General features: G+C 48.1%; 1 pseudogene; it reads left to right on the top strand.

The window, feature by feature from the left end:
• Positions 1-6,117: 6,117 nt before the first annotated feature.
• LOC136512669 (UDP-glucuronate:xylan alpha-glucuronosyltransferase 1-like) lies at positions 6,118-16,574 on the top strand (annotated as a pseudogene).
• Positions 16,575-24,985: the final 8,411 nt, after the last annotated feature.

The raw sequence follows: 24,985 nt of genomic DNA, 5'->3' as shown, positions 1-24,985 counted from the left end.
ATATGGTGGAGATAGTCTTTTAGATGATTGTCGTAGTCACTTTCACTGAGCGGAATATTTTCTTTGAAGTTGGTGAAGATGATATAATCAAGATATTTATGTCCCTTCAAAAGCGTCAAATAAAATAGTCAGAAATAGAGTTGTAAGTCTCTTGTACTCTTTTATTCCTATATTTCAATTATCGGTATGACTTTTGAACTATTTATATTGTATTTAGTGGATGGTTTTAACTTAACTAATCCATAAATTTAAGCCTTATTGTGTTATTTAGTGCACTTATACCGAATCATGTAGTCGATTTTACAATTATTACTAAATTACTAATATGAATTTACCGAATTGTATATGAAAATTTTTAGGCGGCATACCCTGATCTAAAATCCTAGATTTGCCACTGTCTAGAATTGGACTCTGTACCATCTTTGGACACACATTGTTATAATAGGACTATAGGAGGTTGTCAGTCCTAGTCATATATGGGATAAGGAGGGACGTGACAGCGTTTTGTGGGAAGTAAAAGAAAAACGGTTGAAAGGATCATGTTCCTCTTTAATATAACAGGCTATATATGCTTCTCTGGGGCCAAAAGCCATATGCCGTGCTGGGCGGGTCACTTGGACACCTATAACTATAACAATTACCGCAACCCGTTTCCATATCGAATTACGCAAGCACTCATCAAAAGTCCACCAAAAAGAATCTAACATGCCGTACATGCATACACAGTAGAGTGTGCACATGGACAAAATAGCATCATGTCACTGACACTTAAGCGTCCGATCGTTCCAAAAACATGATCATCGCCACCCTAACTCGTTGCGGAGTGTGGACAGTGACTAGCTCAGCTACATGCACATGGACATGGCCCCTGTGTTGTTCCCACAACGCGCCGGCGCCTCGCCCATCTGCATCCACCACCAAATGGAATCTGTTGCTGGTGTGTGAGTGGGGACATGGTCACGCAGCACCACCCGTCGAGAGATCATCAAGTTGCCATGCCAGTGATTGCGAAGCTGCTCTCTTTTGCTGTTGGACATGAACGGACGTCCGTTCGTGTTTGCAATGGACTAACAGCCTCAGCCCTCAGCTATATCTGGTAGTACGTGCTAGTGCTAGCTGAACCTAAAAAATCCGCTCACGCACTACATTTATCTTGAGCACAAGAGCCACGTTTTCTTCCAATACATGCATGATCGTCAACAACCTTTTAACCAGAAAATCGACCTTTCAATGTTGCTGTCATCTATCGTCGACAGTGAGATGAGCTCGAGATTGTTGATTTGTTGGATTGCTTCTGAAAGTTGCCAATGAGGACCCGGTCGATCGGAAGGGTGGGTTGAAGTCTTGCATCAGAACCGAACCAGCCAGCCAGCCCAGCTGCCCCCAGTAACAGCAGCAGCATAATAAATATGACTGTACTGAGGTCAAGGTCCCCTGCATCTCCTGCAAAGAACAACTGAGCCTATCGCATTGCGAAGGAACGCCAACCATAAGGATCCATGGCATACGTTGTAAGCTACTGGAGGAAGGACAGAACAAAGTACGAATCGGTAGTAACCACACGGCATGCATGCAGTCGGGGCACGGCTTGTGGGCACGGGCGGCAGGCACACGCATGACACATATGTAGGAGTAAATACAATCTAGAAGAAATGGTCACTGGCCAAACAGCAGGTTGTGGCTGCTAAAGACGCCCTGGCCTGCCATACCCAGATGAGAGCGCCACTACTGCCACCGTGGACGGGCGCATGCACATGACACAGGACAAGATACGTATACTATGCCATTGCCATCACCAAACTGTAGATCGATCGGAGTTGGAATCCTTTTTTAATTCTATCTATCGTTGAAAATTTCATTCATGTTCGTGTGATTGATTATTAGGAGTATGTTATCTTCAAGCTAGTCTGCAACTACTGAAACTTTTGAGTAGCTTGACATGTAATCTTTCTATGATATCCTTGCGTTCTAGCTAGCTGTGCCGGCCTTGTGCTGCTGCTTTTTAAAAAATGGCGATCGAGATGCTAGCACGGCTTCTCATCATGCCTTCCATGGCTGCTTTATTTCCGGCCTCTTTTCCTAGCTCATCCCCTCCAACCACCACCAATACATGCAGTGAGTGTAGTGCATAATAATCGGTGGATGTTGATGTCTTTTGGCCAGTGATGGAAGTAGCTAGTGCTGCTGCTGAGATGGCCGCCCATTGGAACGGAAAAGAAAAGCACTGAATTCTTGTGTGCCGTGATGCATCCTACGACTACTACTTGCTGATGTGCAACGCTAGCTCGTTCATCAGGAGGCAGCGGCCCGGCGCCCGTCACATCTCCGGCGGTGACAGTATCTCGAGGTGAGCTCCGCACAAATCCGCATCCCACGATAAGCATGGAGTCAATTTGCTTTTGGTCTGTACTAGTGTCTCGCTGTACAATTTGATTCATAATTTTCGGGCCGAATTGACGACAATTGTTGCGAACCTCAATAGTGGGAGCAATTGCCATTCTTTTTTTTTGCAATGATATAGTATCTGCTTGTGTTAGGAAAAAGATCCATACCATATCTTTTTATGGTAACTTCATCATGACATTGTGCTAAAATTATGGTAAATGCATTCCATTTGTCTAGTGTATTCTACACACATTATCGTAAATATATCTTTGCATCCATACAAATCATTGCTGTTATAGTCATTTTGGCTCGTAGGAATGACATTTGTGCACTGTTCAAGGGTTAGTTTCATTCTGTTAATTGGAAGATGCAAGCTAGTTCGTTCATTCTAATTGTGTCTCATTACTAATGCAGAAAAAGGTACCTCAGGTTTGGTCAAAGCTGCTCTTCTGAATGCATTACAAACCACGACAAGAAGATCACGAAGCTCTGTGTTCTGTGCTGAACCTGCGCCACACACAGCTCGAACTAACTTACCTGATGATCTGTGTTAAAACTATATAGAAGCTTACTCTTCTTTTCCTGTACTTTTGTTTGTGTTTAAATTTGATTGGGTGGACAAATGTATTAGTGTGTTATTATGTACTAAAAAATCTGTGCTTCCTCTCCTTGTTGAAGATGGCTCTAATCTTTTCATTTTTAAAAAATGTGACTTGGTAAATGAATGTTGGCCAATGCTGAAATTTTTGGTCTTCCTCGGCTTCGGGAGAGGAGGGTTCGTGCGTAGCTTATATTGATGTTATAGTAAATTAAATTTGATCATGGTTCAAAATTCTCGTAAATACTTGTAGTACAAAGTTCTCGTAAATATTCTTTGTGCAAGTTCTCGTAAATTTCATAGTACGAGATATTCATAGGATAAAATTCTCGTAAATATTTATACAGTATAAAATTCTCGTAAACATTTACCGTACAAAATTCTCATAAATATTTACAGTTTAAAATTATCGTAAATATTTACAGTATAAAACCATCGTGCTAATTATTTGCGTGCTAGTTAATAACTAGAGTAACCAGAATATGTGCGAATTATCGTAACAAGATCATTTGCGTGCGCCTGGAACATTTGGGTGCTAATTATAGTAACTAGAATATATTTTGTACTATTATACATACTCTCCTAATCTTTGCATGCGCATGAATGTGTTCTCGTAATCCTTGTTAGCTTTTCACGCATACCGCAGGGACAACTAGAGTTGCCAAAATTAACGTCAGCAAATCAAGGAGTAATGCACAAAACAAGTCAGATTCCCAAAACCGCGATTTGCTATTCTGATGCCGACAGACCAATCAAGGAGGCCAGGACACATCTGGATATACCTTACACCGGAGAGAACTGAGAAGAGAAACATGAGGGGCATGAGGTGGTGGCGTGGTGCTACCACAGGATCGGCAGGGCAGAGCACGAGAGGGGGAACGGACGAGCCCCGAGCCCCCCACTCGGAGTAACCGCCCTGCGCCTCGTCACGCGTCACCTGGTGGCCGATCGATCGATCATCCGATCCGGCGATGCCCGGCCCTTTTCCGCTCCACCGTCTCTATGGAAGGGAGGAGGATGGGGGGCGAGTGATTTCTGGACCCAGGCTGCTTGCTCCATCCAGATGCAGTGGAGTGGAGTGGAGTGATTCCGCAGTTATGGCCGCGCGCGTCGGTCGCGCTTTTCGCAACTCCATCGGGACACATGCTTCGCGCAGGAATCTCCAAAGGGCAGCGAGGGGTCGCCACCAAAGAGCCTGCGTGACCGCGTCGTCCATGTTATGTTAGCAGCGGATTTCTCAAGGCGACGCGTGGGCGAGGAGGCTCCTCGCTGTGCTTCCACCCGAGCTCTGCACATTTCAATTCTGTCGCATATTCTAGCCCATACATACAACAATGATAAAAGGCCAGGCGCACATATGAGCTCGTGTGATCGTGCCATCTCTCCCCAAAAAAACAATATATATGTATCATCAACTATATATATCCTTGCTTTTAATCTCTCCCTCATCTTCATTGTGGCACCTCAATGACCATTCTGGCTTCTAGCTAGCGCCGCTCATTCCTACACTGCTCAATGCTCGTACTATGTACTTCCTAGTTCCCACTCGCTCTACAGTCTACCCTGCCTATCTTCGCATAGTCGCTCCTCGCTAGTAACTAGTAATGGTAAGCCCCTTGCGATGCTGTGTGCCGTCCATCTTCCTCCTCTATCTATCTAATCCTCCTCTAATAAAGCCGTAGAAAGTCAGCACACCAAACTTGCAAGCAAGTGCTTCGAGCACACTTATTACTATGTTTAGAAACCTTTCATGCGAAGAAAAATTAACCTGACAGCTACGCTAATTACCGAGCAATAGCTGGTAATTACTATACACATATGCCTTATTTTTTTTTTGCTATTCTCATAGCTTGTTTGGATGTCCACATATTCAGCTCAATCTATGTAGGTCAAAGTGGTTTGACGTGAAATTTTTAGTTTAGATTCCACCAGACCACTTCAAGGCACATGGATTGAAGTGCATCATGGGTATCCAAACAAAGCCTTAAGAAAGAAATTGTTAGCACAATTTTGTACATTATACCTTTCTCTGAAAAATCTCTTAGCATAACCTTTCTAGAATTTTTTTAACAATAACTCTTATCAGCATAACTTATGCACATATATTTTTTGCTAACTTATGCACATAACTGTCTTGGATAAGTTTTGCACTAACTAACTTGTTATTTATTTGAAAAAAGTTTGTACAAAAGGTAGTTGAACAAAATTTTGGAAGCAAGGAAAGAAGGTAAGATCAAGACAGAAGTAGAAAAGAGAGAAGAAAAAAGGTGCTAAATTGCGGTGCTAGTTAAGGCTAATTAGGAATGGTGGCTAATTAGAGACACTGCCTGGATTTGGTCCCTGGCTACAGAATGGATGTGCGATCTCTATCTTGTTTTTTTAATTAAAAAATCTATGGAACTTTGAAAAAAAATGTATTCTCACCGGCCGGTAATAGTTGACATTCTGAGGGTTTGTTTGTTTGTATGTACGTGTGGGAGAGGTGTCGGAGCCAGTGTCACCAGACGTGCAATTTCAGATGCTTTGTGGCGCCAGTGAGAGCATGATCCAAATACGCTCTGTTGGAAATTTTTTTCCCATCTTTTAAATGCATCGTAAGTCATGTCCTCCAGTGTCCCATATAGAATAATTTCTACCGCATCATGTCTCATGTAGTAATTATATTAAAATGGCAATAAATATACTGAACAAAACAATATATGAATTTGAAGATTATCTATTTTTAGGAAAGTTTCTTAGACTTTATTATGCATGCATAAATCGATCATAGCCGTTCAGGTTCAAAGTGTGCTCGAGGCGAGTCCACCAACAATTATAAACGACAACATGCCGTTAGAGTGCAAACGCTCCACTGAGAAAACCATACTTTATTTGAACGTTAAACTCCTCTAGGATCACTTGAAATATATCCACAGTTTCCACCGAGGAAAATTTTGGATGCTTTTTTTTTTCTGCCGAACATTTATTTACCAAGGCAAATTTCTCACGAAAGCTAATGCATGTCCACCAACCATTCCCAGATAGCGCATGATGGCCCCGGCTGTGAAGATTAGTGCTTGTTCGACTATTCGTTAGCTGAAAAAGTACGGCTTATAAAGCCAGGGCTTAACCTGTGCTAGAGACCAGTACGCCCGCCCACCATTGCCGCGCCTCGCAGGGCTTCCGCATGCCCCGTCTCCGTCTCCCCCGCGTCGCCGTAACTGTGGTGTTTCACGATGATGATTCATCTTACTCTTCTATTCTATCTGCACATATAAAGCTTCTCCCCCTCCTGAGCTCGCCTCGCACGCCGAGTTCTTCTAGTAGATAGAGAAACTGAGTGCCAGGGAAGCAAGGCAGGCAGCAACCACGCCTTCCTCCTCCTTCCTCTCGTGGATTCACAAGGCTTCCTTCAGTTCGGGGGTACACCACGGCCCTCCGTCGCTTTCTTCCTGGCTACTCGATCACCGCTTGTTCTTGGCCTTCTGATTTCGAGGTGTTTGTGAGTTGTTGGCTCGAGAGAGAGGCGTCTGCTCTGCTCCATTTCTGGCACAAAGCATTCGCTTGATCCTCGTTCCCGCTCACCTTTTCCTGTCACTTGTTATTACTCCCTTTTTTTTTGGTTTATTTTTGCCGAAGGATTCACAGTAGAATCGGTTTATTTATTGTTTTGTTGGGGTTCCCGATGCTGGGCTGGGCAGGCCTGTGTCAGAGCCATGTCTGCGTTGGGTCTCCAAAACTCTGGGCGTTCCCTTGTTTTTTCTTTCCTTCCTCTGCTCTGCTGTTTTACGCTGGCATGGCAGGGGCAGGACACGCTTCTTCCTTGCTCCCCTGCTCCGCGTTCTGCGTGTTCATGGTGTGCCGCGTTAATGCTCTCACTTCCTTTTCTTTGCCTCTTCGAAGTATTTTCTTCGAAGAAATAATGCTCGCATCAATCCTCTATCTTTTCTCGTTATACAGCCGCTAGGGCGGTTGTGTTGGTTCCGTTGGCCTGCATGTTTTACATGACATTTCGCCCTGCGCTCTTCGTGTCGCAATTTTTTTTTCAGGTGCGAAGCGGCGCTTCGGCGGCGGCGATGGCGTCACTGGCTGCCTGCCTTCCTTCTCATCAGGAGAGGCAGAAAAGAGAAGCGTGAGCGGCGGCGCAACGAGCACCGATGGGCCCACTGGAGCCGCGCTACCGTCCAGCCGGCGCCCCGTAAGATCTCCTCACCTCCTCCCTCGCTCTCCTATCGCAATCCCAACCAAAGCTGCTTCTTTTTCTTTCTTTCTTTCTTCTTCCACGCCGCACCGGTGGGCGCCGCATGCCGCATTAGATCGATCCTTGTCGACCCGACCAGCCGGAGGAAGACGACGACGACAGCGAGCGCGGTGAGCCGGTGACACGTCGTTCCGTCTCTCCGCCCTCCTTAATTGCGGGCGCCGCAGTGGTTGGTGGTTACGCCTCGCTCGTTGCATCCTCATCGCATTAACCGCAAGAAATCTCCCCCGTGCTCGCTCGCATCCAATCCTCCATTGATTGCTGATTAGTAGCACTCAATATTCCCGTGATGGCGTGATCATTAGCAGCCTACTTAGTTCGCCTGGTGGTGGTCTCCTTCCGTCCTAAGCACTAGTGAGTGAGTACTGACCATTGTTGACCCCGCCGTCCCTGTCAACGCTATCTCACCTTCCTCGCCAAGCCATCGAATTCCATTCACGGACGGGTCCGTCTCCACTGGATCGTGCTCTCGTTTTCGCCGCTCGCCTTAACCTGGTGCTCATGTTCGCTTGGCTGCCATGGCTGAATGTACCGTTGGCTGGTTTATCGTGAGAGAAAAATTTTATTCGTTCGCTGAAAAAGTACGGCAAGCGAACAGGTGAGGCTGACTTGTGTGGCACTGGGACTTCGGGGTTTGGCAGTGGGCATACATACGGCCACGCGTGACGTGCACAAGACGTGGTCTTGCCGTGTGCACCCTACGGATGATTTCAGCATGCTTGGATCATCCGGTTATCTGCACGGTAGTGGTAGTGCTAGACTTCTAGCAGCAGCAGTTACTCTGAACTTTTCTCGTTTCGTGATCACAACGGTATCGAACAGCTAATCATGCTTCTGATTTTGGAGAATCGGTCCAGGGGGAGTTAGGTACAAAGCCATCTTTGTGATTTAGTGATATGTTCTAATGCTCTGTGTTCCTTAAAATCGTGGCTGATGAAATGGAGCGTCAGGGTTGTGGAATACAAGTCCATGCGATTTTTCTTCTCTGAATTTTCCTCGGTGCTTAGAAACTTTTAGCTCCTTTACACTTCCTACTTTGATTGGCAAACATCTTTTGGTGTGGCTCACTCTCACATCCAACTTGTCAAGGGCGTCAATGCCCAAGACAGCGGGTCCTCGGCTACGGAGCTCGTAGCCTTGGCTGATAATGGCGTCGGGGTTGTTGCTCGGCTGCCCAATGGTGAAGGAGGGGAGATTAGGAAGAAGAGAGAGGATTAGGATCGGTAATTCTTGATTGATTTCCAAGAGTGCCAATTACACGGGATATATAGGCCCGTGGCCAGCTAATAAAAAGGAAACAAACTCCTTTATTCTAGCAATATCTGATTCTAGCATTATCTGATTGCATGGCTGCATGCCTAAATCAGCTCCTAGATGCGTGGCCGGTGTCAGTACTGGACGCCCCACATGACATCTCTCCCCCCCTCGACGAGCAGCTCGTCCTCGAGCTGGAATGTGGGGTAGTGGGCGACGAAGCTGTCGAGGTCTTCCCATGATGCGGATGAAGCGGGTTCGCCCTTCCAGTGAACGAGCAACTGGCGAACGCCATGGTTAAGGCGAGCGTGCGTGACGCGGTCGGGCTCCGGAACCGCCGCGCCGTGGTGGATCGGTGGTAGGGCCGGTGGCGACGTCGGGGGCGTGCCGACGAAATTCTTCAGGAGGTCGACGTGGAAGACGTCGTGAAGGCGGGCGCTATCCGGCAGTTCCAGGCGGTAGGCGACGGCGTTGATAACGGTGGCGACTCGGTACGACCCGTAGAAGCGGGGTTTAAGTTTGCCCGTGGTTGGAGCTTGGAGGGACGCTGCAGCACGCTGACGGAGGCGGAGCCAAACCCAGTCGCCGACGGTGTAGTGGACCTCCCTGTGGTGCTTGTCGTAGTAGGCCTTGTACACCGCCTGAGCCTGCTGAAGCCGGTAGCGGACGTCGGCGAGCAGCTCGTCATGTTCCGCCATGGACTTGGCCACGGCTGCAATTCTGGTGTCGCCGGGCTCGTAGGAGCTGATCGTGGGCGGGTCACGGCCGTAGACGATCTTGAAGGGCGTGTCTTTGAGCGCCATCTGGAACGCTGTGTTGTAGATGAACTCCGCCCATGGGAGCCAACGTACCCATTGCCGAGGACGGTCACCGGTGAGGCAGCGGAGGTACATGACGATGATCTTGTTTGCGGCCTCTGTCTGGCCGTCCACTTGCGGGTGGAGTGCCGACGTCATGTGAAGCTTTGTGCCCGTGAGCCGCATGAGCTCGCGCCAGAATGCTGACGTGAAGATGGGATCCCGGTCGGAGACCATAGACTGCGGGACGCCATGGAGATGAACAATCTCTGCGAAGAATGCCCGGGCCACCGACTTCGCCGTGTACGGGTGCGCGAGGGGAATGAAGTGGCAGTACTTGCTCAAGCGATCCACCACCGTGAGGATGACAGACTTGCCGCCCACGCACGGGAGCGCCTCGATGAAGTCGAGGCCGACATCAGTCCAGACCGCCGTCGGGACGGGCAGCGGCAGAAGGAGACCCGCGGGGTGCAGGTGCTCGGACTTGTACTGCTGGCAGGTGGCGCAGGCGAGGATGTGATCTTGCACCGTCTTGCGAAGGTTGGGCACGTGGAAGTCCCGGCGGAGGCGATGGAGCGTGCGCTGAACACCCTCATGTCCGTCGTCGTGGACGGCGGTGAGCACCTCGTGGAGCAGTGGTGATGCCGGCGGGATGTAGAGGCGGCCGTTGAATGCAACGAGGCCGTCGAGGAGCGACCAGGGAGCCGCGCGTGTATCCGCCGCCAGCTCATCCTTGAGCGCCACCAGAGCCGGATTGGTGGACGTAGCTTGGCGGAGGCGGTCGATGAAGTCGAAGCGGGGGCCGAGATAGCCAGGGTCACGGCCTCCTCTGTGTCGCGGCGAGAAAGGGCGTCCGCGACTGTGTTCGTGTTCCCCGCCTTGTACTCGACGGAGAAGTCAAAAGCCGAGGAGCTTGCCCACCCAGTGGTGCTGTGGAATGGTGGCCAAGCGCTGATCCAAGAGGAACTTGAGACTGAAACGGTCAGTCCTTACCACGAGGCGGCGTCCCCACAAGTATGGCCTCCAATGGCGGATGGCAAGGATGAGACTAATGAGTTCACGTTCGTACGCCGCCAAGGACGCATGGCGTGGCGCGGTTGGCCAGCTGACGAACGCCAGCGGGTGCTGGTCCTGAAGGAGCACTGCACCGAACCCGTAACTTGACGCGTCGCACTCGACGACGAAGGCGCGGTTGAAGTCGAGCAGGGCGAGAACAGGCGCCGTCGTCACGGCTGTCTTGAGGGCGGCGAAAGCCGCCGCAGCTTCCGGAGTCCAGGAGAACCCTTCCTTGCGGAGGAGGGCGGTCAGGGGGGCAGCGATCGTGCCGAATTCCCTGACAAACTTGCGGTAGTACCCCGTCAGGCCGAGGAAGCCCCGGACCGCCCGCGTCGAGCGAGGCTGCGGGCAGTCAACCACTGCTTGGACCTTGGCGAGATCCATGGCGACACCCGCAGCGGAGATGATGTGGCCGAGGTAGGAGATCGATTCGACCCCGAACGCGCACTTGGATCGCTTGACGAAGAGCTGATGCTGCTGGAGCGTGCTGAGAACGGCGCGCACGTGGCGAAGACGATCGGCCCATGACTCGCTGTAGATGAGGATATCGTCGAAGAAGATGAGGACGAAGCGGCGGAGGAAGGGGTGCAAAACGTCGTGCATGAGCGCCTGGAATGTTGCCGGCGCGTTGCAGAGGCCGAACGGCATGACGAGAAATTCGTAGAGGCCGTCGTGGGTGCGGAAGGCGGTCTTGGCGACGTCGTCGGCGCGCATCCGAACCTGGTGGTAACCGGAGCACAGGTCAAGCTTGGTGAAGAAACAGGCGTGGCGGAGCTCGTCCAGTAGTTCATCGACCACTGGAATGGGGAACACATCCTTGATTGTGATGGCGTTCAAGGCACGATAGTCCACGCAGAATCACCAGGAGCCATCGGCCTTCCGGACCAAGAGAACCGACGACGAGAACGCCGAGGAGCTACGGCGAATGATGCCCTGGGCCATCATCGCGGTGCATTGGCGCTCCAATTCATCCTTGTGAGCGGCGGGGTAGCGGTATGGCCGGACAGCCCCCGGGGCGGATCCCGGCAGAAGGTTGATGCAATGGTCGCGTGTGCGTGCCGGAGGGCTCGGCGAAGATAGGAGCAAATTTCTCAAGGATGTCGGTGAGGAGATCGGTGCCGATACAGGCCTAGAGCGCTGGGCCTTTGGGAGCCGCCGTGCCGCACCAGCGCATCCGGCGGCCGCCACGCCAGAAGGACATGGTGAGGGCGCCGAAATCCCACAGAATCAGGCCCAGCGTAGCTAGCCACTGGGTCCCCAGGACGATGTTGTACCCAGCCAACGGCAGGGCGTAGAAATCCGCGGTGAACTCCTCATCATTGATGGAGAACGGCGCGTTGCGGAACACGCCGGGGCACTGGGCGCGCTCGGCATTGGCCACTGTGACCCGCAGTTGTCCCTGGGTGATGGACGGGAGCGAGGCGCGGGCGGCCGCCTCCTCGGCGTTGAAGTTGTGCGTCGAGCCAGAGTCGAGCAGGGCGAGGAGGGAGGTGCCGCCCATCGTGAGACGCATCTGCATGGTCTCGTTGGTGCGCACGCCAGCGATGGCATGGAGTGAGATCTGGGGCTCCCCTGGAGTGGTCTCGTCTGTCTCAGAGTCGTCGTCATCCTCGTCCGCCGCTAAGTCGAGAAGGAAGATGCGTTGGCAGACGCGGTTGTGGCCTCGCCCAAACTTCTCGTTGCAGTTGAAGCAGAGGCCTAGGCAGCGGCGCTCTTCCATCTCTGCCTGTGACAGGCGCTTGACCTGGCGGCCCTCGACGGTGACCGGCTGTGGCGCTGGGGCGGGCGCCGTGTTGGGCGCTGGGAGCGCCAGACGGGGTGGTGGCGCCGGTAGGAGGCCCCGCTGGTGATCACGCCCTGGGCGTGGTGGTGGCGCGGCTGCCGCGACACACTACTCGTGGAGCTCCAACTTGCGGGCGAGGCTTATGGCGACAGCGAGGGACTGAGGGTTGTGGACCTCGACGTCGAGGCTAAGTGGCGGCTGGAGGCCCCCGGTGAAGAGTTGGACGCGCTGTTCCTCATCGAGGCGCCCGGCACGAGGGAAGAGCGCTTGAAAACGTTCCTGGTACTCCTCGACAGTGCCGGTGTGCTTGCACGAGGCCAATTCATGTAGGGGATTGGAGCGGAGCGGTGGTCTGTAGCGGAGATGGAGAAGATCCTTGAAGCGGCGCCAGGAGGGGATGCCCTCGTCTGTCTGGACCTGGATGTACCACAGCTGGGCACCCTCCTCCAAATTGTAGGAAGCCATCCACACTTTCTCTTCCTCCATGATCCTTTGTTGGTGGAAATAGGATTCGCACCGGTTGATGAAAATCAGCGGGTCAGACTTGCCGTCATAGCGCGGGAAGTCGAGCTTTTGGAACCGCGGCGGCCGATCTTGGTGGTGCTCCCCTGTCCCGGAGTGTGAGGAGGATGACCCGCCCGGTGGTGGGCGCGTGGCATCCAGGCGCTGAATGGCCTGGGCGTTGGCCTCCACGGACGTCTGGAGCGTCCTGATGGACGCGACCAGGGAATCCAAGGTCGCCTGCAAGGCGGCGTTGTTCACAGTGTTGTTACCCATGGCGTGGATGCGGCGGGGGGTGGGCGGCGCAGAGGAAGGGCGGGACGACTGTGGCGACGATGGTGGGCGGCTGGGAGAGGAATTCCTGGACCGTGATACCAGGTTGTCAAGGGCGTCAATGCCCAAGACAGCGGGTCCTCGGCTACGGAGCTCGTAGCCTTGGCTGATAATGGCGTCGGGGTTGTTGCCCGACTGCCTAATGGTGAAGGAGGGGAGATTAGGAAGAAGTGAGAGGATTAGGATTGGTAATTCTTGATTGATTTCCAAGAGTGCCAATTACATGGGATATATAGGCCCGTAGCCAGCTAATGAAAAGGAAACAGACTCCTTTATTCTAGCAATATCTGATTCTAGCATTATCTGATTGCATGGCTGCATGCCTAAATCAGCTCCTAGATGCGTGGCCGGCGTCGGTACTGGACGCCCCACATGACACAACTATCGGATATACTGTCTTTTTAAAAGGGTGTGCTTTGAAGGGCGGGCATGGTGCAAACGGTAGAGTCTTACCGCCTGTGACCGGAAGGTCCCGGGTTTGAGTCGCGGTCTCCTCGCATTGCACAGGCGAGGGTAAAGCTTGCCACTGACACCCTTCCCCAGACCCCGCATAGAGCGGGAGCTCCCTGCACTGGGTACGCCCTTTAAAAGGGTGTACTTTGGGTGCTTTCATTTGTCATTATTATGTATTTCTGCCCATAAAGTGGTTGTGCCTATCATCATTCCACTTATTTGGACTCAAGGCAAACTCAAAGGATGATATCATAGCACTTCCTATACCCGCTATCCTGTTGTACATGAAAATGTTATCTAGTCTATCTTCTGACCTAATCATGAGGGGAAACTAGGACCTAAATGTGTTGCTCTTTACTAGTTGCAGATGTTGCATTCAATACTTTTTGCAGTTGCTTTTAGCAAGAACTTTATGAAAAAATTTGATTACAAAAATTCCCTTTTGCGCTGCTGAACTTTTTAGTAAAAGCATAAGTGCTTCCTAAATGAACTCTATCTAATTATCCTATACAAATTAGATTATCAACCCATTTTACCTTGCCTATACATATTGGTTTTCGCTTTCAACTTTCAAGTGATCATGCTTTTACCTCTCTGTGATTATAAGGCGAATCAAAGTGAAAAGGAAGAAAATGACATATACCTTTGTGCTCAAGAAGGAACTTCAGAATCTATCTTCTTGTCATCTTGTGGAATCAGTGTCTAGTATCTATTTCCATTGGCATTGCCTCTTTTGAATTCCTTTCTGAACTCCACGTGTCTGGTAGTTTGATGGCTGATCTTATCTGGTAAAGTAGTTATTGTTTTGCATGACTAAGTTTGCTTCTACCTTTTTGCAGTGTGGACACAACTAAGAGAAGGGCCTCCAAAAGCAATAGTTTCAAAGATGTCGAAAATTTTGAAGTTTTTGTCCTTGAAAAGAGCTGTGGTTGCAAGTTCAAATCTTTGAGGATCTTGATCGTAGCTATCATGTCTGCGACAGTTCTTACCCTTTTGACTCCAACCTTATACGAGCACCAATTGCAGTCAGCCTCCCGGTAAGCACGTCTTGTTGAAATATTTGTGATGTGGTAAAAAATGACGATGCCTCTAAAGCTATAACTATCGGCCCATGTGAATTTATATGCTTTGCAGGTATGTGGATGTTGGTTGGATGTGGGACAAGACAAGTTCTGATCCACGATATGTATCTTCTGTTGATGTTCGGTGGGAGGATGTATATAAAGCACTGGGAAATCGAAGAAGTGGTAATCAATATCTCAAAGTTGGACTCTTGAATTTTAATAGCACTGAGTATGGCTCTTGGACACAATTGCTCTCAGACAGCCATGTTTCCATTATAAGACTTGAGCATGCCAAGGACAGCATTACTTGGCAAACACTGTATCCTGAATGGATCGATGAGGAGGAAGAAACAGAGATACCCTCTTGCCCATCACTTCCAGAACCTAATGTACGAAGAGGTGTACGCTTTGATGTCATTGCTGTAAAGCTTCCATGTACCCGTGTGGCAGGTTGGTCAAGAGATGTTGCACGGCTCCATTTGCAGCTCTCAGCAGCAAAATTGGCTGTGACATCTTCGAAGCGCAACCACAAGGTCCATGTTCTTTTTGTAACTCACTGCTTTCCAATTCCGAATCTCTTCCCTTGCAAGAACCTTGTGAGACATGTAGGCAATGCTTGGTTATATAGTCCTGACTCAAAAGCATTAAGGGAAAAGCTCAGGCTTCCAGTCGGATCCTGTGAGCTTGCTGTTCCGCTCAAAGCAAAATGTAAGTTGCATATTTACCAAGCGTCAGCACACTCCATACAGCAAAAAAAAAAAAAAAAAAGCTTTCTGTCTAGTACTTCATATGGTAGTACTTTTTATGGTAACATGCATGAAGTATGTACCTGTTTTTACACATTTGTCTGATCATAAGTATAAAATTCAGTAAATGACTCTATTCTTACTGCTGCAGCGAGACTTTTCTCAGTAGATCGACGAAGAGAAGCATATGCAACAATACTGCATTCAGCGAGTGAATATGTCTGCGGTGCTATTACAGCAGCTCAAAGCATTCGCCAAGCAGGATCAACCAGGGACCTAGTCATCCTTGTTGATGAGACCATAAGCGATCACCACCGGAGAGGCTTGGAAGCTGCAGGGTGGAAGGTCAGAATAATCCAAAGAATCAGGAACCCGAAAGCAGAACGTGATGCATACAACGAGTGGAACTACAGCAAGTTCAGGCTGTGGCAGCTGACTGACTACGACAAGATCATCTTCATAGATGCCGACCTCCTCATCCTGAGGAATGTTGACTTCCTGTTCGCCATGCCAGAGATCACTGCAACTGGCAACAATGCGACGCTCTTCAACTCTGGTGTCATGGTCAGAGCCTTCCAACTGCACATTCCAGCTGCTGATGGACCACATCAACGAGATAACTTCATACAATGGCGGGGACCAGGGATACCTGAATGAGATATTCACCTGGTGGCACCGCATCCCGAAGCACATGAACTTTCTGAAGCACTTCTGGGAGGGCGACAGCGAGACCATGAAGGCGAAGAAGACTCAGCTATTTGGCGCAGACCCACCAATCCTCTATGTTCTCCACTACCTTGGCCTGAAGCCATGGCTGTGCTTCAAAGACTATGACTGCAACTGGAACAACGCTGGAATGCGCGAATTTGCAAGCGATGTTGCACATGCCCGGTGGTGGAAGGTGCATGACAAGATGCCCCGGAAGCTCCAGTCCTACTGCCTGCTGAGGTCACGGCAGAAGGCCAGCCTGGAGTGGGACCGGAGGCAGGCCGAGAAGGCCAATTCTGAAGATGGCCATTGGCGCCGCAACATCACGGACACCAGGCTGAAGACATGCTTTGAGAAGTTCTGCTTCTGGGAGAGCATGCTCTGGCATTGGGGCGAGAACAATAACAGGACGAAGAGCATCCCCATGGCAGTGAAGACGGCGAGCTTGGCAAGCTCATGATCTGTAGATATACAAACACCCGATATTGCAACCATACATGCATAGCAATAGCTTGTATAGGTAGCTATGCTTAGTTCTTCGCTATACAGAATATACCACTCCCTGTTGCTGTCAAGGCTGCAGCTCTATGTGGCTGCCGGCCTGCCTCGATGGCTAACAATTCTTTTGGGTTGGCTGCTGAAATAAGTTTCAGGTATATGTGAAGTTCTCTACTGAAATTATGTGAGCGTGTGTGAGAAATGAATTTGTACAGGGCGCCAATTAAAACAATTGGTTAGTGCATGGAACATATGACTAGTTTTACAGTGTATGCCGATAGACTTGTATAGCACAACGCATATCGACAGTACAGAAGCAAAACGATGCAATGTGGAGACGGTGCTAGACATTCAAAACTTGCCAATCCAATTGAGAGAGGGCACTTTATGACAATGTATCAAGTACATGTTTGTACATATAGGTTACAATACAACCTCGATTTGTAACAGCATATAAAATGAACCTTTAGTAAATAGAGCTGACAGAACGACTGTCAAGGCTTTCTAATCCTAACCAACCAGAAGAATTAAAGAAGTGATGTAAAATCTACAACTTGCGATGCATGATTCACCGTGTATACAAGTCAAAAAGAAGAAAAGAATGTAGAAGTCCAGTGAACCACCTAGCAGATGCAGCTGCCTTGTCCCGGACCCGGACGTATGTGATTTCTCTAGTATACCTGGTAATGTCAAATATCACAATACAAAAAGTTGGCGTAGATTGAGCATGCGGCCATAAAATTCAGCCCGCCATGTTTCGCCAACCTGTGCAATTCAGATGGGAAAAATGGGTTCAGGTGACCATCCAAATACAATGAAAACAGGTTAACCTTAATCTTAATGACAAACTTGTTCATAACAACTAAAGCCACACCAAATACTAACAGATAGGTATAAAACTATATCTAGCTAGCGGCACACACATATGAAGAATAATAGATAGTAAGGTAATATACAATGGAGTGGCAATTTTGGAAGATAACTTGAGGCCTCCCAAGGTAGCATGAGTAAATAGCTGCTTGATCTTTCCAGATGACTGTTATACTAAAAGTTGTCAGGGGTCAACTAACATAGCCTAAATTAACTTCTCAGTGCAGCTTTGAATGCCACTTCAAGTAACATTGAATATCACTATTTCTGATGGGAAAATCTCACTATTCATGCTGCTATGCATGACATTCCATGGGCACCATGGTTCGGCAGAGCTAAAAAGTGTATTGTATATGTAAGTCCTGGAAATTCATAACATTAGCTGCAGTGGAACAACATAATACCTTGCAAGAAAGCAAAATTTTAATCCTATGTGAAAATTTTGTCTAATTGATAATAGATTACCCACAGGATTCACAGAAATGAAGATATACATTAGCATAACTAAGAACTCACCATTTGTCAAAAGGTACGAAAACACGAGTTCATTCCAAGCATCGGGGGCTCCAGGAAGACACCAGTGGCTGCAATCAGGTATAGTCGGAGGATAACTCCAAGTGCCAACATGTGCATCACTTCGATATGCTCCCATTAAAGTTACATTTAGTACTGTGATAGGAACTTTCATGTTGGTTACAACATCAGCAAGTATAGCCCCAAATTCACTCTTATCATTTCCTTTGGCCTCTGATGAAGGATGCTCTGTTACCTCACACACCTTTTCTCTTGTGTCCCTATGAAATGGGAAGAGAGCTCTTGTCAGCTCTTACAGGATAGCTACAGCAGGGCAAATGAAGAAAGATAATTTGATACTGCAGAATTTCTTGCAACATTGACATTCTTTTGTCGTATGGTCATGTCAGTTAGACGATATCATATTTTTCAGGAACAGAAAACAAGAGTATTTGTATGGAGAAACAATGAAAATATCAAATGAAGAGGTGCAGTGAGATAAAGTTTCCATATTAACTAGATGTAGTACAAGTACAATCACAGTTTGACCTTGTAAAGAGTAAGAAGATTAAGCAGTTTATTTACATGAAGAAGTTTACAAATCATGAGTCATGAACCAGAATGTGGAGGCATATAAATACATTATGGGTTGGTGCCTTGGTGGAGCTAGAACAATTAGATCTATATTCACATCGCACATGCATTGCCAGCATTGGACTGCTTATAGATGTTACATGCAGTCAAAATGGACAGGGATCTCGACCATTTTTTTTCTAAAAGATATCACTATAATTAAATGGATATCCTAATTAAATTGGCCCAACTATCTTGCGCCATTATCAATATACTTCGATTTAAGTAAAAGCATATCAGTATATCATCTAATAGGGCTGAAAATTTTATCAAGGTATGTGGATGATGGCAATCTTTAAGAATCTAACCTTTACATGTTTTTTTTCCCATGAGATTCAAATACCTGACAACCATAATAATCTTTCAGAGTCTGAATTAGTGAATTTGTTATAAAACTTACCCCCCAATGAGATGGCTCATATGTGCGAAAGAAGACATGTGTTCGGTTTAAATCAACTCTTTTTTGTACCCATGAGGCCCAGGTCTCCAGTGCCATCCTGAAACCAGCATCGATGGATGTACCTAATTTAAGAGAACGTCCGGCCTGAAAATAGCAACCCCTGTTGGGAAGACCAGGTAATAAGAAAACCTATTAAACTTGTGTTTCGGTTACATTAGTACTAGCACACCACTTAGATGCAGAGAATACGAAGGTAAAAAGGTTATGTTAAAAGCAACACAGTGATTGTATGAGACAGTGATACAGTGATGTTGGTTAAAAGCAACACAGTGACGCTATGTTAAAATCTGAAGACGGCAAAAATGATATGAACACAGTATTCCCTGGAAACAAATGGAAAAGATGTTGAATGGAAAGCGTATCATCTGGCAGATGAAATCGCCAAGTAGGCAATTTTAACATTGACATTTCAAGAATGTGATCATGTAAGACTCACTGTACCTATTGGTAGGTCAGATGAAGGGTCATCAAAAGCAAACATGATTCATTACATATCACATACTCTCTCCATACTCAAAAATAAAGTCGTTTTGGACAGTGACACGGTTTCCAAGGTATTACTTTGACGCCTTGTTTTTATAAAAATATTTATCAAAAAGTGATATATGTATATTTTTATGAAAGTATTTTTCAAGACAAATCTATTTATATGACTTTCACATTTCCAAACTCAACAACCTAAAAGTTATTCATGATTTATATTCTCAGTGTTTGACCAAAACCTTGTCCAAAACGACTTTATGTTTTAGTACGGAGGGAGTATGATTTACTAGGTACTAAGAAAAAAGTTGGTATAGCAAAAGATCTGCAAGGCACTTGCATTTTTCCTCTGATAGCACCCCCCCCCCCCCCCACACACACACACACACCCCGACTCCTAAGTTTCTGCTACATTATTGGTACCTATGTGAAATAGAGAGATGCGTCACTCCTTAATATTCAAAATGTATCAAACTGTATCTCTAACTAGAATATGAGCTAGGATAATATTTCTAAAATAAGGCACAGTATTAAAAATACTGGGCAGCAGCCAAAACATCGCAGTGAACACAACACCACATGTTTCCTCATCCTCTTTACTTAAAAAAAAACACACTACATATTCCTCCACTGTTTTTTTTTCTGAAAAAAGAAGAAGAAATACATCACTACCTATTCAACCATGAATATAAGAATGATTTCATGGGGGCTTCTATTTAAGCCCCATGGCCGGCTCAAGCTCACTCTCTTGGCCATTTGCATTGACATAGCAACCTTGTGAGCTTAGCCAAAGCCCTCCCACTCATCTCCATCATTGTTTTATCATCATTGTGAGATTGGGAGAGAATCTAAGTGTATTGCTTGAGTGATTGCATCTAGTGGTTTTTTGCATTCGTGTTTTGCTGTGGGAGTCACTTGTTACTCTTGGTGGTTGCCGCCACCTAGACGGCTTGGAGCAGCGAGGATCGTTGAGCGAAGGTTGGTGATTGTCTTCGGCTCCGATCATGGTGATTATGAGGGGTCTTATGCCTCCCCCGGCAGAGAGTCGAAAGATAACTCTAGTGGATTGCTCGTGTCATTGAGTTACCTCACTTGTGGGTAGGTTCTTGTGGTGTCCAATTGTGTGGACGAGGTTTGTGCAATACCTCTTAGCCGCCGAACCACCAAGTGTTGGTCTACACAACAGGGACTAGCGTGCCGACAAGCACGTGAACCTCGGGAGACAAATTGGTTGTCTCTTGCCCTTTGGTATTCTCTCGGTTGAAAGCATCTAGGCCCCTAGTTGGGTTTCGGTGATTAATAACAATACGTGATTACTGTGACTAATGTGTGTTTTGCAGAAACAATTGAGTTAGGTCATGGTAATAGAGATCGATTGGGCAATCAAGGTTGTCATGCCCCTACGATGGAAATCGTTTTGGTTTTCAAAGGATGGACGACAAGGTTAAGGTTGGACTAGTTCTAAGTGTCGATTGGAGTTGGAGAGACACTTAGAGTAGTTTAGGACTTTGTTTTTCCTTTGGCCATACTATTAAGGGGGGTATGAAAGGGTAGCTTGACCTAGGTGAGTCTAGTGAGTTAGGTGTGGTGCACACTTGTTAAAACTAGCACTAGGTAGCTCCACAATAGCCCTTTGATCCAATGGAGCAAACTTTATTCACATATGTTCGAAAGTTGGAAGTGAATGGAGGGTCAAATACTGACCGGACGCTGGCTCAGAGTCCGATCAGTTCATTTGACCAAGGTGAAAGTGTCTGGAAGTGACCGGACACTGCGAGGTCATGGTACCGGACGTTGAAGGCCAGCGTCTAGTCGACTCCAGTAAGGTCCCAAAGAGAGAGAATCCTGATCGGACGTGTCCGATCAATGCTGACCGGACGCTGATCAGGTTCTGGCTACTGACCGGACGCTGCCTAGCAAGTGACCGAACTCTGGAGGTCTAGCATCCAGTCGCCATCAGTAAGGTTCTAGTGAAGGGAAAACGTGACTGGATGCGTCCGGTCAGTGTTGATCGGTGCCTAGCAAGTGACCGGACTCTAGAGGTCCAGCATCTAGTCGCCATCAGTAAGGTTCTAGTGAAGGGAAAACATGACTGGACGCGTCCGGTCAGTGTTGATCGGACGCTGCCAGCGTCTGGTCAACTCATAACCACTGGAGTTTGGGGTATACTGACCGGAGCGTCCGGTCAACAAGACCGGAGCGTCCGGTCACCCCACAGAGACACATAACGGTTCGTTTTTCAGCCGGTATTATAAATACAACCTCCGCTCATGTGTGGGGGTACTTTTGCTCATTCCAACAGCTGAGAAACATGTTTGTGAGTGCCAAGAAGAGCAAGGTCCTAGTAAGGTGATTGAGATTAGTGAGGTGATTGAGATTTGAGAATCCCAAAGAGAGCCCTCATTAGTGAAGATCAAGAGTAGCAAAGTGTGCATCCACCTTGTCATTAGGCTTGTCGTGGTCAAGTGAGAGTTCATGCTTGTTACTCTTGGTGATCGCCATCACCTAGATGGCTTGGTGGTGATTGGGAGTTTGGTGATCACCCAGCAGAGCTTGTGGGTGATCCAACTCAAGTTGTGAGCGGTTGTGGGTGATTCACCGCGACGGAGTGTCGAAGAATCAACCCGTAGAGAGCACTTGATCCTTGCGCGGATCAAGGAGGAGCTACACCCTTGCGCGGGTGCTCCAACAAGGACTAGTGGGGAGTGGCGACTCTCCGATACCTCGGTAAAACATCGCCACATTCCTTCCTCTCTATTTACTTTGAGCAATTCATTTCATGTCTTTACATTCTTAGAATTGTCATGCTAGAGTAGGATTGGAACTTAGGTTGCAAGTTTTTTGTGTGGTAGAACAATTAGGAACACTTTCTAGGCACAAAGGGGTTAATTAGGCTAACCATAGGATTTAATTATTGCAAAGTAATTTAGAATTAGCCCAATTCACCCCCTCTTGGGCATCTTGATCCTTTCACCGGTGATTGATTTAGTATTCATCTTGTGATTGGTTCACTCCTCTACACGGCGGTATAATCACCCTACTCACTCATTTATATTCTTGCAAACTAGTTGTGGCAAGCTCTTTAGTGTAATTAGAATTGAGAGCTTGCTTTGTTATTTTAAGTTCATCTAGTGGAGCTCTTTAGAGTAGCAAGATTGAGAGCTCTTAATGAGTAGTAACATTACAAGTTGTGTGCCTAGTAATCATTGTAACTAGAATTATTGGATAGGTGGCTTGCAACCCTTGTAGAGCTAGAGCAAGTTTGCATTTCGCTATTTATCATACTAATCAAATTGCTCTAGTTGATTTGTAGATTTTTTAAATAGGCTATTCACCCCCCCTCTAGCCATATTAGGACCTTTCAGAAGCTCTATGACCCATCATCTGCCAAACTTATTCAATCAGTTGAAGATCCTAGGCTTGAGGCCTTGTAGGACCATGTCATTCGTGCGCTTGACCTGCCTATTTGTGCGGGGGTGTGGCATGGCGGTCCAATCAACGCGGATGTGGTATTCATCATAGAATCAGAGGAACTTATTCCCGGTGAACTACGTGCCATTATCCATGATAATGGAGTTCAAGACTCCAAAGTGATGGACAATGTCAAGGAAGAATAGCATGGCTCGCTCGGACTTGATCGTGGAGATCGGTCGAGCTTCTATCCACTTTGTAAACTTGTCTATGGCAACAAGCAAGTACGTATATTCCCCGAGCGCCCTCTTGAGAGGTCCGACCAGATCGAGCCCCCAGACCATGAATGGCCATGTGATGGGGATCATTTGGAGTGCTTGGGCTAGCAGGTGGGTCTACCAAGCATGGTATTGACACCCTTCATAGGTGCGCACAATCTATTTAGTGTCGGCTACTGCGGTCGACCAGTAGAAGCCTTGTTAGAACGCGTTTCCAACTAGGGTCCTAGGCATGGCATGGTGCCCTTAGACCCAACCATGGATATCACTCAGCAACTGCTTCCCTTATTCAATGGGGAGGCAGCACTGTAGGATCTCGGTGTGGCTTCGCCTGTAGAGCTCGCCCTCAATTACGATAAAGGACTTGGCATGACGCGTGAGCCACCAAGCCTCGGTTTTGTCTATCGGCAGCGCCTCATGGAGGAGGTTGTTGAGGTAAGGCATCCTCCAGTCGGCCAGAGGGTCGAGCTCTATCGCTGGATCCTCATCAAGCTCCATGACTTCGAGGTCGGATGTTGCTGCTGGCTGGTTAGCCCTAGAGCCTAGGGCAGGAGGCCCATCACTGGTCTATTCTGGCTCATAGCAGACCGAGGGCTTGTACTGATCGCTGGCGAAGACGCCCATCGGCACCAGCTCTCGACCGGATGCCATTTTCGCTAGCGTGTTGGCTGCCTCGTTGAGACACCTTGAGATATGATTGAGCTCGAGACCGTCAAACTTGTCCTCCAACTGGCGGACTTCTTAGCAATACACAACCATCTTGGCATTGTGATAGCTTGATTTCTTCATGACTTGGTCGATGACCAGCTGGGAGTCACCCCGGACGTCAAGCCATCGGATACCCAACTCGATGGTGATGCATAGGCCATTGATGAGTGCCTCATACTCGGCCACATTGTTGGAGGATGGGAAATGGATGCGAACCATGTACCTCATGCGTACCCTTGAAAGGTCCTGGTGTGGTTTTGGTAATTGAGTGACAACCTAGGTGGACTAATTATGTTTATGTGAGATACACAGGTGATTCATTCACAGGTACACGTGTGTGAGCAACATATGCCATGAAGATAGAAATGGCTCGGAGATGTTGCAAAGCTCACACATGTGATGATAAAGGAGCTCATTGCACAGGAAACATGACATTGAATCATGTGATCAAGGTGGAGAAGATCAAGACAAGACTTGGCTTGATGGACCAGTTGCAAGAGTGAAGGACAAGTCGGAGGTTTTGGAGTGATGGACCTCATGGCGGTGAAGCTTGAGCAAGACTTAGCACTGGTGCCCTGTACAGAAAAGATAGGGTTTCACAAAGTGGCCAAACGCTGGCCTTAGCAGGATCGGCGCGTTCGGTCAGTGGTAGCAGTGAGCGTGTGGTCTCGGTCTCATGATCGGACACTGGCATGAAAAGTGATCGGACGCTCAGGTCCTGCATCTGGTCAGTGCTGACGTATGGTGACATAGGCGGTGCTAGAGTGAGGCGCATAGGCGCAGAACTGATAGGATGCTAGTCTACGTCTGGTCATGGTGGACCAGATGCGTCCGGTCACAAAATAGAGGCTCGGGGAGCTCTTTGGAAATGACCGGACTCAGGCGTAGCAGCGTTCGGTCATCTCACTATGCTGCGTCCGGTCGTGACTTGACTATTAACGCGAGACAGTCGACCATTGAGAACTAGTGACTAAGGTTGAATAGAGGCGATGCGTGGCGTGCATTCGTTGACCGAACACTAGCAGGGTGTGTCCGGTCGATCCGACCGGAGCGTTTGGTCACCCCAAGCAGTGCCTAGTGAAGGGGTACAATGGCTCTATTTTCATGGGGGCTATAAATAGAAGGGGGTCTTAGCCTTGGACTAGTCACTGAGCACACTAGAGCCTTGGTGGCTTATGTGGTAGTACTTGGGAGCCCTCCATCTCACACATGCTTG

This window comes from Miscanthus floridulus, chromosome 16, assembly GCF_019320115.1.
Source record: "Miscanthus floridulus cultivar M001 chromosome 16, ASM1932011v1, whole genome shotgun sequence".
In the NCBI taxonomy this organism is placed as follows: Eukaryota; Viridiplantae; Streptophyta; class Magnoliopsida; order Poales; family Poaceae; genus Miscanthus; species Miscanthus floridulus.
This window is presented reverse-complemented; position numbering and strand designations above follow the sequence as displayed.